The sequence below is a fragment of the Hyla sarda genome, chromosome 1 (genome assembly GCF_029499605.1).
Source record: "Hyla sarda isolate aHylSar1 chromosome 1, aHylSar1.hap1, whole genome shotgun sequence".
In the NCBI taxonomy this organism is placed as follows: domain Eukaryota; kingdom Metazoa; phylum Chordata; class Amphibia; order Anura; family Hylidae; genus Hyla; species Hyla sarda.
Window position 1 is genome coordinate 558,481,380 of NC_079189.1, and position 14,499 is coordinate 558,495,878.

Consider the following 14,499-nt stretch of genomic DNA (forward strand, 5'->3'; position numbering starts at 1 on the left):
GTGGGTGGAGGAAGCAGGACTCACAGGCTTTCTATATGAGTGGGTGGAGGAAGCAGGACTCACAGGCTTTCTATATGAGTGGGTGGAGGATGCAGGGTTCACAGGCTTTCTATATGAGTGGGTGGAGGAAGCAGGGTTCACAGGCTATATATATGAGTGGGTGGATGAAGCAGGGTTCACAGGCTATATATATGAGTGGGTGGATGAAGCAGGGTTCACAGGCTTTCTATATGAGTGGGTGGAGGAAGCAGGGTTCACAGGCTTTCTATATGAGTGGGTGGAGGAAGCAGGGCTCACAGGCTTTCTATATGAGTGGGTGGAGGAAGCAGGGTTCACAGGCTATATATATGAGTGGGTGGATGAAGCAGGGTTCACAGGCTATATATATGAGTGGGTGGATGAAGCAGGGTTCACAGGCTTTCTATATGAGTGGGTGGAGGAAGCAGGGTTCACAGGCTTTCTATATGAGTGGGTGGAGGAAGCAGGGCTCACAGGCTTTCTATATGAGTGGGTGGAGGAAGCAGGGCTCACAGGCTTTCTATATGAGTGGGTGGAGGAAGCAGGGTTCACAGGTTTTCTATATGAGTGGGTGGAGGAAGCAGGGTTCACAGGCTTTCTATATGAGTGGGTGGAGGAAGCAGGGTTCACAGGCTTTCTATATGAGTGGGTGGAGGAAGCAGGGTTCACAGGCTTTCTATATGAGTGGGTGGAGGAAGCAGGGTTCACAGGCTATATATATGAGTGGGTGGATAAAGCAGGGTTCACAGGCTTTCTATATGAGTGGGTAGAGGAAGCAGGGTTCACAGGCTTTCTATATGAGTGGGTAGAGGAAGCAGGGTTCACAGGCTTTCTATATGAGTGGGTGGAGGAAGCAGGGCTATAACTTTCTATATGAGTGGGTGGAGGAAGCAGGGCTCACAGGCTTTCTATATGAGTGGGTGGAGGAAGCAGGGTTCACAGGTTTTCTATATGAGTGGGTGGAGGAAGCATGGTTCACAGGCTTTCTATATGAGTGGGTGGAGGAAGCAGGGCTCACAGGCTTTCTATATGAGTGGGTGGAGGAAGCAGGACTCACAGGCTTTCTATAAGAGTGGGTGGAGCAAGCAGGACTCACAGGCTTTCTATATGAGTGGGTGGAGGAAGCAGGACTCACAGGCTTTCTATAAGAGTGTGTGGAGGAAGCAGGGCTCACAGGCTTTCTATATGAGTGGGTAGAGGAAGCAGGGTTCACAGGCTTTCTATATGAGTGGGTGGAGGAAGCAGGGCTATAACTTTCTATATGAGTGGGTGGAGGAAGCAGGGCTCACAGGCTTTCTATATGAGTGGGTGGAGGAAGCAGGGTTCACAGGTTTTCTATATGAGTGGGTGGAGGAAGCATGGTTCACAGGCTTTCTATATGAGTGGGTGGAGGAAGCATGGTTCACAGGCTTTCTATATGAGTGGGTGGAGGAAGCAGGGCTCACAGGCTTTCTATATGAGTGGGTGGAGGAAGCAGGACTCACAGGCTTTCTATAAGAGTGGGTGGAGCAAGCAGGACTCACAGGCTTTCTATATGAGTGGGTGGAGGAAGCAGGACTCACAGGCTTTCTATAAGAGTGGGTGGAGGAAGCAGGGCTCACAGGCTTTCTATATGAGTGGGTGGAGGAAGCAGGGTTCACAGGCTTTCTATATGAGTGGGTGGAGGAAGCATGGTTCACAGGCTTTCTATTTGAGTGGGTGGAGGAAGCAGGGCTCACAGGCTTTCTATATGAGTGGGTGGAGGAAGCAGGACTCACAGGCTTTCTATAAGAGTGGGTGGAGCAAGCAGGACTCACAGGCTTTCTATATGAGTGGGTAGAGGAAGCAGGACTCACAGGCTTTCTATAAGAGTGGGTGGAGGAAGCAGGACGCTCAGGCTTTCTATATGAGTGGGTGGAGGAAGCTGGGCTCACAGGCTTTCTATATGAGTGGGTGGAGGAAGCAGGACTCACAGGCTTTCTATATGAGTGGGTGGAGGATGCAGGGTTCACAGGCTTTCTATATGAGTGGGTGGAGGAAGCAGGGTTCACAGGCTATATATATGAGTGGGTGGATGAAGCAGGGTTCACAGGCTTTCTATATGAGTTTGTGGAGGAAGCAGGGCTCACAGGCTTTCTATATGAGTGGGTGGAGGAAGCAGGGTTCACAGGCTTTCTATATGAGTGGGTGGAGGAAGCAGGGCTCACAGGCTTTCTATATGAGTGGGTGCAGGAAGCAGGGCTCACAGGCTTTCTATATGAGTGGGTGGAGGAAGCAGGGTTCACAGGTTTTCTATATTAGTGGGTGGAGGAAGCAGGGTTCACAGGCTTTCTATATGAGTGGGTGGAGGAAGCAGGGTTCACAGGCTATATATATGAGTGGGTGGATGAAGCAGGGTTCACAGGCTATATATATGAGTGGGTGGATGAAGCAGGGTTCACAGGCTTTCTATATGAGTGGGTGGAGGAAGCAGGGTTCACAGGCTTTCTATATGAGTGGGTGGAGGAAGCAGGGCTCACAGGCTTTCTATATGAGTGGGTGGAGGAAGCAGGGTTCACAGGCTATATATATGAGTGGGTGGATGAAGCAGGGTTCACAGGCTATATATATGAGTGGGTGGATGAAGCAGGGTTCACAGGCTTTCTATATGAGTGGGTGGAGGAAGCAGGGTTCACAGGCTTTCTATATGAGTGGGTGGAGGAAGCAGGGCTCACAGGCTTTCTATATGAGTGGGTGGAGGAAGCAGGGCTCACAGGCTTTCTATATGAGTGGGTGGAGGAAGCAGGGTTCACAGGTTTTCTATATGAGTGGGTGGAGGAAGCAGGGTTCACAGGCTTTCTATATGAGTGGGTGGAGGAAGCAGGGTTCACAGGCTTTCTATATGAGTGGGTGGAGGAAGCAGGGTTCACAGGCTTTCTATATGAGTGGGTGCAGGAAGCAGGGTTCACAGGCTATATATATGAGTGGGTGGATGAAGCAGGGTTCACAGGCTTTCTATATGAGTGTGTGGAGGAAGCAGGGCTCACAGGCTTTCTATATGAGTGGGTAGAGGAAGCAGGGTTCACAGGCTTTCTATATGAGTGGGTGGAGGAAGCAGGGCTATAACTTTCTATATGAGTGGGTGGAGGAAGCAGGGCTCACAGGCTTTCTATATGAGTGGGTGGAGGAAGCAGGGTTCACAGGTTTTCTATATGAGTGGGTGGAGGAAGCATGGTTCACAGGCTTTCTATATGAGTGGGTGGAGGAAGCAGGGCTCACAGGCTTTCTATATGAGTGGGTGGAGGAAGCAGGACTCACAGGCTTTCTATAAGAGTGGGTGGAGCAAGCAGGACTCACAGGCTTTCTATATGAGTGGGTGGAGGAAGCAGGGCTCACAGGCTTTCTATATGAGTGGGTGGAGGAAGCAGGGTTCACAGGCTTTCTATATGAGTGGGTGGAGGAAGCAGGGCTCACAGGCTTTCTATATGAGTGGGTGGAGGAAGCAGGGCTCACAGGCTTTTTCCTGGTAGCAAAAAATACTAAATTTAAAAAGAACATACATATCCACTTTAAGAGAATCTGCAGGTTGGTATGTTAAGGTTTAGTAATGTACAGTACAATACTGTGTGATCTTTTATTGTGTGAATTCTCACACTCTGACCATAAAATAGAATTCTCTAGGAGTAAAAATAATTTTCCCTTGGTATGTGAGACATCAAACTATTTGAGAACTGTGAATAGGAAATACACAACATAAAACACACATTCCAGGCCAAAGAATCTATTTATGTGGGGTTCATTGTTTTTCCATTTGACTTTAATTTAATTTGCCTGACTTGTGTCATTGTGAGATATGAATGTTTTTGTTTATTCCTCATATGACATATTAAGAAAAGTATGCCCGGAGTTATTTTTACCTGGTTGGGACGGAAGGCTGGATCAAGACAAACAATACAATGGACTTCAAAGCATTTCACACCTAAGAATGAATTTTGTCCATAAGAAATCAATAGCTGTGACTATTAGGGCTACTAAACATCACTGTCTTTATATTTATCTCATATTGGCGGAAGAAGGCAACATGATCCAGCGCTCTGATAAAAGGATTCGAACTTTATTTCAGAACGTTAAAATAACATCACACAGTGTCTGGAAAGGAGAAACTCTGGGTGCGATTCGGGCACATGCGCCCTGTAACACAGATGACATGAACTACCGCCATCCTCCATTATATAAGCATCCACAGTGGACTGAATAAGATCCACGTCACAAATGCCAGTGGCGAACGTCACATGATTGAAGGTAGAATGAATGGGTAAAATTACAGAGACATTCTTGTTGCCATCTACCGAGATAATGAAGATGAAACGGGGGCAAACATATCAGGAAGACAATGATCCCAAACACACAGCCAAGGAAACTCTCAAATGGTTTCAAAGAAATGAATTAATGCTGCTAGAAAGGTCCAGCCGATCATCTGACATATCACATTGAAAATCTATGGAAAAGGCATTAAGATCATTCCTTGAAGAGGTCCATGGAACATTCAAAATTTAAAGACTGTTTGTGTGGAAGAATGGGCCAAAATCCCCCAGAACAATGCACATGACAGCTTCAAGATCCTGTATGGAGAAACTAGTCATTACCAACAAAGACTTCAGTACAAAGTAATTAACCCTTTAAGGACTGAGCCTTTTTTCACCTTAAGGACTGCGCCCTTTTTTTGCAATTCTGACCACCGTCACTTTATGCATTAATAACTCTAAGATGCTTTTACCTATTATTCTGAGATAGTTTTTTCGTGACATATTCTACTTTATTTTATGGTAAATTTTCGTCGTTACTTGCATCCTTTCTTGGTGAAAAATCCCAAAATGTAATGAAAATTTAGAAAATGTTGCATTTTTCTAACTTTGAAACTCTCTGTTTGTAAGGAAAATGGATATTCCAAATAAATTATATATTGATTCACATATGCAATGGGGGAAATTTATCAAAGGATTTAGACTGGTTTTTCCTGTCTAAATTTGTCGCACAGAAAGTCGCAGTCTAAATATGTGCGACTTTTCTGCAACTTTTGCTGTAGAGGATTTTTAGAACATGATGCATGCAAGTCTATTTTAGACGGAAATGCATTGGAAAATGCATTGGTGCTGAATTTATCAAGTGCGACTATTGTGCGACAAGTCGCATCTGCCCAAAATACGCTGAAATGTCAGACCATGTTGGAGCAGGTCTAAATGCAGTTTAAGCTGTAGACCCTGAAGTCTGAGCACAGAATTTATCAAGGGCTGTGAGACCTTTGATAAATTAGGAGCACAATAGACAGGAGACTACTACATACGCTGGTCTATAAGCATACCCAGAATAGACTAGATTAGTAAATGTCCCCGAATATGTCTACTTTATGTTGGCATCATAAAATGGACATATTTTTACTTTTTGAAAACATTAGAGGGCTTCAAAGTATAGCAGCAATTTAAACAAATTTCATGAAAATTTCAAAATCTGAAGGGACAGATGTTACAGAACTACAACTCCCAGCATGCCTGGGCAGTCTAGGCATGCTTAGAGTTGTAGTTTTGCAACATCTGGGGGCTACCTTTTGGGCACCACTGTAATAGTTTGGCAACCACTAGAAGGCAGCAGTAAAGATCGTTTACTGCCACCTTCCTTGATGCTCCGCGCCATCGCCTCCCTACCTGCGCCGCTGATCTCCGCTGATGCCACAGATGATCGCCGGTCCTCACCGCATCTTCTTCACAGGTACCGGCCGCCATCTTCTCCCCCCGTTCTGCCCGACATCCAGGGGTGGGCAGAGCGGGGGTTTCCATGGTAGCCCCCGTCTTCAACTGCCATTGGTCAGTACTCATTGCTGACTAATGGCAGGGTATAGGAGGTGGTGGCACCGCTGCAACCTCGCTCCTATCCCTTAGGATGATCGGGGCTGTAACTGACAGCGCCGATCATTCCTATTTTCTGGGCAATCTGGTCACCAGAGACCCGATCAGCCCGGAATAGCAGAAAATCGCATGCCATGCGTTTTCCTGCGATCGCTGACATGGGGGGGTCTCAGGACCCCCCTCGACGATGTGCCGGGATGCCTGCTGAATGATTTCAGCAGGATTCCCGGTCCGGTCCCCGACCGGCTAGCGGCGGGGATCGGAATTCTCACAAACGGGGGCGTATGGATAAGGTTAAATAAATATCAGTAAGAAAGAGGTTAAATAAATATCAGTAAGCATGTTCAATACTTTTTTCCTGTGTCATTTCACATTATTACACATAACTTAATTTCTGATCTTATTTGTTTTGGTTTATTTGTATGTATGGATTACTCGGGTTGGTACCAACATCTAGTGAAAATTTCAATGGCACCTTTGAAAATATATTTAGTGAGAAAAATGGTGACGTGTTCAATAATTATTTCACCCACTGTATGTTCTTCTGAGCACAAGACATTAGGGGACATTTATTAAAAGGCAAAGGAAGAGTGGTGCAGTTGTCCATAGCAACCAATCAGATTGTTCCTTTCATTTTTGAAAACTCCTCTGAAAAACCAAAGAAGCAATCTGATTGGTTGCTATGGGCAACAGCACCGCTTTTTCTGTACAGGTTTTGATAAATCTCCCCCACTATCTTTAAATAGCCCCCTCTGTTGAAATAGACCCATAATAAGGTACATAAAGAAAGAAGTGTACAACCAAATTATTACAATAAAGACAAGTAGTAAGGCAATACCATAATGTGCCACAATAAATGACAGTACTGACTGACTGACTCAAGTAGCCCACCTAACGTGGTATTTCCTTTTTTTATTTGACTATAAATATACTGTCTGTACCATTGTTTGATGGCTGGTCTCGCAATTCTTAGCTGATCTTTGCCCCGATTTTAAATTTTAACAGCATACAAAATGAATGTAGTCTCAGGTTTTCACAGGTTGCTGTACAGCCCGAGATATTACATCACTAGTCAGTTGTCCAAAGGTTGCCTGTCTGCTTCAATGGCTGGAGCGACCGCTGGATCAGAGGGAGATCATTCTCCACAGGGCTGCAGGGAATTGCAGCTCAGGTGTGCTGCAAAGGATGGGGGTGACTGATGTGTGGGAGGAAGAAAAGTGACCTCACACTTACAAACAAGGGATCCTGGAACTTGTAGTTGGAAGGTGGGAGCTCTAACAGGAAATTTAAAAAAAATAAATCAGCAGTATTATGGTGGACAACATAGCCATTTAGCCCCAAGACAAGCACGGATCCTTCCTCAGCCAGGTAAGTGCTAAAGTCTGCCAGGTAAGTGCCAAAGTCAGTCACCTTATGTTGAACATCCCCTTTATGTTAGCTTTTTGATAAGAAAACCTTAAAAAACATGACAACAAAAATAACTAAAAAGTAAAATAAATAAAAATAAAACAGACATAAACAAAAATGACAAGGCAATAGCCATGGACTGTCTTGTAACCTCTGCCGGTGTTGAAGACCTAATGCATGTCACTAACCAAGTGGTGTAGCACCCAGTTATGATCAGTCTTCATGTAGGGTTTTAGGAGCATATGCTCCAGAAAACAATTATTTACTAATATAGACATGGAGGAAAACTGCTAGGTCCTCCTTATAAGACTGGATAGGTTCTTTCCTTCCATATAAGCTTAATGTTCCTTAAGATACAAGTGAGAGAATGCTGCATACAGTGTATTAACAATAGATCAACTCGTGTGTCATATGAAGCTAAAGAAATAACATAGAGGATCCATAATGAACAGGTCAGCACTGTAGACATGTTAAAGAGGTACTCCCGTGGTAAACTTTTTTTAAATTTTTTTTTTAAATCAAACGGTGCCAAAAAGTTAAACAGATTTGTAAATTACTTCTATTAAAAAATCTTAATCCTTCCAGTACTTTTTAAGGGCTGTATACTACAGAGGAAATTCTTAACTTTTTTAGATTTTTCTGATGTCATGACCACAGTGCTCTCTGCTGACCTCTGCTGTCCATTTTAGGAACTGTCATGAGCAACAATTCCTAAAATGGACAGCAGAGGTCAGCAGAGAGCACTGTGGTCATGACATCAGAAAAATCTAAAAAAGTTAAGAATTTCCTCTGTAGTATATAGCCCCTAAAAAGTACTGGAAGAATTAAGATTTTTTAATAGAAGTAATTTACAAATCTGTTTAACTTTTTGGCACCATTTGATTAAAAAAAACAAAAGTTTTCCACGGGAGTACCCCTTTAAGTATGATAATTCTGTTCTTTGCCTATCCTCACATGCATTTATTATGAAGTGGTATCTAGAAAGTGCCAGACTTTTCTTATAACATTAAGTGAGTTATTACTTGCAAAATTCTTTAGCAAATATGTCAGAGCAAAAGTTAATTTAAACTACAATTAACCACAGCGAGCTCCATGTTATTATATGACCTAATATAGAGATAGAGATTGTACAGTCATCTCCATCTACTTCCAAAGTCTGTTTTCTGGACACCTAAATAGGTAAAGACATTGGAAGTAGTATCCCAGGGGATTCTTACCACCACTATCCTATGTGTCTTACCATCACCCCATCGTCACTGTGTTGGTCCAAGGATTCTGGGAGAAAGATCCTACACACGGTTATCACTGTGAGCCCTTCTGTGAATAGACCATTTCAGCTGAGGAACCCCTACCCGATCATTCATCCATCTGCATCCTACTGACCTGCCGATCCATGTTTTCATCACATGCTCCCCCTGGACAGGGGTAATAATGACATAGAGACACTACAACCATGATTGTGGCTAAGGGAGAGCATACCAGGTAGGTAGACCAGGCAGCTGCTACATGGCCTCAAAAGAGAATGGGCCCAGACCCTTAATTTAATGAATGGTGAGAACTAGAGCAGGGTTCTCCTCTCCACAGGTCCAACAAATAAGGGTTTGGAGAACTGTATAAGTCCCATAAGGGGACTTGGCACCATTGGAATGGTGGTGATGGGGGTAGGGGACATGCCAGTATTTTTGATTGTTTTTATTGTAGCCTTGCCACATTAAACTACAAAAAGGATTCCCTGGACAATTCCTTGAATACAACGTGCTCTTAAGAAAAGTTAGCAGTTAAAATGCTGATCAGTGGAGTCAACTGCAGTTGGGGTTTTGCCAATATGTTACTCTATAAAACGGGTAAATCTCTTTAAGCTGCACATAGACATGTGATAACCTGCTTAGACCTGCTTAGATTTTCCAGCATCCGCTGACAAAATGATGTCCATAGAGTCTTCCCAAAGTCTGATGTGGGTGGAAAAATACATTGGACCGGTTAGACTTTACCCCTCCTTAGATAAGCTGCTTATATTCTATGTTTCCCATCTAGCTTACATAATAAATGTCAATAACAGTGTAGAAATGAACTATTTAACCCTCAAAAGGGTTAAATAAGGATCTTTTGAACAACAAATATTTTATGCCTGTAGTCATGTAGAGACCACACAAGCTGCACAATGGCTCCATAGGTTGGGTGGATGGGGCCTGGTTTAATGTATGTGTATCCCACCGGGTCTGGTTGTGTTTAGTAAAACACCAATGAGCTAATTGAATTGCATATAAAATGGGATTCATTATAAGAGTAAATATATTTGTCAGGATCTCTGAGGTGGCCTCTCCTCAACACATAATTCTCCACGGACGTCTCCACTTTCATTCCGCTTGAATTTATCTATTTATTTAGTCATGGTCTAATCTGAACTGAAACAACAGTGAAACTTCTGGATGTATCTGGTAAGTGTAATGTGCGGTGATTAATCCCATTTATGTTTCTATACATTTGCCAAGAATTAAATCATCAGCCTCCGCAGTCTTCTCAATAACAGTGCCGTTCTCTCCTGTTCTTACCAGTAGCAGAGACTCGAACAGGAAACCCAGGCTGTGACTTCCTGACCACACAGATGCAACCATCTTATGCCAACATTTACTGAAGAAGGTGCCTAGAAACCACATTGCTTCTTGTATTATGTTTTAATATGTTCAATTGATAAATCTTTGTCTATGTCCCATTTAAATAGGCTGAAAGTCACAATGTTCGTCAGTAGTAGTCAGTGCATGACATAGTCTGTGAAAGCGAATTTAATATTTTGGAAAATACTTAGGGGCAAATATATGAAGTTAGTTCGCCAGTTAGTTCGTTTTGGTGTAAAAAAGGCTTTCCTAAAAATGTGCATCTTTTTGGCTTCTGCCACTCATGAAACTTTTGTGCTAGGGGGCAGAGGGGGGACCATTGACCTCTGTTCTCATGATCGATCAGGGTCCCTGCAGTCAGACTAGTTTACAAGCTAGTTATCCCCTAGTTTTAGCTAGTTGTAGACGGGGGATAATTAGCATCTTGGGATGACCCCTTTAAATTAAACCATTCTTGCTATCTACTAGAGGGAGCTCACTGCACACATATGTAGGCAGTTTCCTTTGATCTTGATAACAGACCTATATTTATATACAAGTATACACTTGCCCTAGTAGTGGCTACATCACTGATAATTATGGTAAAATATTTAAACAAATAATAGTTCTAATGTGGTACCCACAGGAAACGTGTGTAATTGTGCAGGCTAGTTGGGAGTAGTGTTGCTCGCGAATATTCGCAATGCGAATTTTATTCGCGAATATCGCATATTCGTGAATATTTGTGAATATAGCACTATGTATTGACAATAACGAATATTCACTTTTTTTTTCACAGTACACATCACAATGATCATCCCTCTCTGCTTCCAGCTTGTGTGGTGTAAAGAAGGCTCTAATACTACTGTGTGAGATTGGCGTGCGAATTTTCGCATATGAGAAAATTAGCATAAGAAAATGTTCACATGTGCGAAAATTAAACGCGAATATTATGAATATGCGAATTTAGTGAATATATGACGAATATTCATCCATATATTCGCAAAATATCGCGAATTCGAATATGGCCTATGCCACTCAACACTACTTGGGAGTAGTAGTCCAGTAGAGAAGCAGATGGTTATGTCACATGGCAGAGCGGTGTAGATAACCTGGTAGTCCCCATAAGCCCTACAATGCTTTTGTCAAATAAGTTGTTCCCCTACTGCAAATTGCAGGAGTCCAGTGGACACTAGGATTACTTGAAAACAACTTGAACATTTTATTGAATCTTCTGTGCAAATCCAGATATAACGCAGTTTCTTCAGCACAGAGTGAAATATTACATGTTTTGCGGGGATGAGTGAATAATTGGCCGACTTCCTTAAAGAATCGTCTCACTAGCAGATTTACTGAATAGAAAGTCTGTAATGCACTTGATACACGTTTTACTGGAGTTGCTAGTGGGAACACGGTTTCTACAGGATACAGTCCAGTTAGTTCACACTCAAATGACCAGGGCCGGCACAGGTTGGCTTACTGTGGTCCAAATACTTGAACTTGACATGTTGAGCCACACAACACCAACTCTGAAAAGAGGTCACTGAAGAGATTAGTGTATGCAGAGGGACCCATGTTTAGCTTTATTCTTTTCTGACTAGATGATACTCCATTTTGGAGCTGAAAACTGAAAGCACTTTTCCCTCACATCAAGGATTGGAGACAATCTCTTGGACAAACCCTCCAAACTCTGTACATTGTGACTTACTTGAAATGGGTTTTCCTTGGACTGGATACAGAGCACTGAGGAGGAGTGAACTTCTCCCAGGAAGAACACAATAAGGGGTTCACTCTTTCTCCTTTTGCCCTGAAGTTAACTGGACCTATAAGAATTATTCGGGACTAAAAAACTTTGCAAGTAATCATTTATCATGTCAAATATTCCGGGTAGAGCTTGTCAAAAACAAAAGCCTGAAGTTACAGTAAAAGCTACTAATGCAACATGCTGGAGTTCAATGGTGATGATAATAATAGTGATAATTTATTATTTTAAATGCACTGTATGTCATCCTTAACCGAAGAGCCCTGTATTACTCACGATTACACAATCCAACTTTAACAAGAAGGAGACATTTTCTATAAATGTATTTTTTATTTTTTTTCTACCATAGTAACCTCAGCCGGTGCTGCTTTTGGCTTAGTAGGAAAGCGTATGTTAAGATTAATATCCGAAACTTGGCATTCGTACCTTCGCTCACAATCCCCTCTGGTCCACCTATCACTCCCTACATCATCTGTGCCTGGAGCTGCTCCAGACTTGTCTTTGACTGATCAGCCAGAAGTCTTAGGTTTTACTTTTGTTTTGAGCGCAACATAAATATTTTAGATGTTCCTTGTCAGCTCATCGTCTGCCTCGTCTGGAACTGGTTATTTGCAATATTTCTGTAGTTCAGGCTTCTATGTTCTTATTGCCGTTCTAGATATCATCTATATGTAGCTTAGTATGATAAATGCATGTGATTAAACTTACTTCATAAAGCTGCTGAAATGTGGCTATTCAACTAATTTATGCAAAAAAACACTGCACTTTCGGTACTGAGGACTCGCTTTTTTCATCTTTAAGTCTCTAGGTATCATCAGTTTACCATAACCTGAATAAAAAGCGATGTCATCCCAAAAAATAAACCCACCAGGCCTATGGGGTCTGTGGCAGCAGAAGTGAAACTAAAAGTGTAGGTAGAGCAAGTATTGGAGGTTGAGGTTGAGATAAAGTTAGAGACATATTTATGGGCTTAGTTATGGAGAGGAGAATAAAACATGTAAAAATATACATTATTATACACCAGAACCACTTTCCCTGCCTACTTGCATATTTACCCTAGACAGTGGATTCACAACTGGACAGTGGTCCCTTTGCTATATAAGGGGCTTCACAAGTCAAAATAATTAACAGAACTGCACAGATGTCAGGGAAACAAGTTATAAACTAACAAACAGATAACCAAGGTAATAAATTTAATGGCAAGTATGCAAAATGGTAACAAACAGGTTATCAGGAAGAAATCAGGCAGCGATATAGAGTATTGACCAACAGGTTTAGGACCAGAGTAATACAGCAGGTATGAGATATAGTGGCAGTTTTACCAATAATGAAGGTGAGTGAACAGGTAACTGAAGTCAGTACACTAAACAGATACACAGGTACAGGATCACACAAGACTAAACACAGAAATACAACACACCAGGCTTTGGGCAAAGCAAAAAGCAATGGGTCAGGACCTATATACTGGTGGCGTTCAAAATAAAAACAAGTCAGAACACAGAGTCAGGTACAAACAAGGAAAAGCAGAAGCACTACACAAATGCATAGGCGCAAAGAAAAAAAGCAATGGATCAGGACCTATACCGAAGTGGAGTACAAAACATAAACAGGTCGGAATACAAACTAGGATACAGGTTCAGGTAGCAGATACAAATTAGAAAGGATAAAACCGACCATAAGTATAGACAGATCAAAAGGCTGACAGGAAAAGGCTAAAAACTAGACAAACAGGGCAGAACTACAAATCCATGGCAAACAAGACTAAAATCAGGACAAATCTAAAATCAAGAGCAAGAGTCAGAAGGCTGAGGAAGAAATCAAATACCCTGTCCTGGAGCTTGGAAGACAATAGGTCTGGAGGGGTAAGAAGTTTGGAGGGGGATTAGAGAGGGAGAGGTAGAATTTGACAGCAGAGGAAATGAGTGAAATAATCTTTAGGCCTTATAAATCCCAGGGGATTAAAATAGCCAAATACAATCATTATTTCTTAGATGTTTATATGGGGGTTGCCCAAATAAAGCCAGTCTTCTGTTCCATTTTCTATGTCTTCTGTTCTGTGATAAAAATGCTCAAAACCCATCTAAAATACCCCCATTTTGGTCAACTGAAGCAGGAATTGTATTTTAAAAAGGCTGCTGTGAATTGACATTTAGTCATACATTTCCAGGAGAAATAAGAGAATAATGGCACAACACTATAAATCTATAAGAAAAGATGCTCCAGAATTGTTGTCATGGGGAATACAAGTGATTTTACTAAAACAGATAGGCCAGGGATGACCACAGGACCCCTTTAAAGGCTCTAATACATGGTCCAATGCTCGCTGTAAATGATCACTGATCTCGGAGACTATTGAAGAGACTATTACAAGACTCAACTGCTGTTCATGCAGCCCTTTACTTCAATCATTGGTTGGCTACACACCTCTATTACACAGGGAGACATGCGACTGTCGAGCAAGAATTTTTTAATTGAGTTATAATGAAGGCATCGGCCAATGAATTAGCATTTTCTTATTTATTTGCTCATTACTGACCATATTGCACAGGGTGATATTGGCCTGTTCAGTCAACAATCACTCAATGTCAAAGTGACCAAAGCGTTATGGCTCCTTTACATATTTTCTCTGCACAGTAGCAATCCCTACCATACAATATGCAAAAAATACAACAGCTGGCCTCAGCTGGGATACCCCAATAGGAACTCAGACCGGCGATGTGATGTGTGTGAACCATGAAGACCTGCTGTCATAAATGCATTGAAGGACAGTGTCTTCTACAATCCAACTATGACAACAGATCTGCCATGAATAGTGGAACTACCTTTAGGACCTTACACACAATGTCTTCAAGCTGGC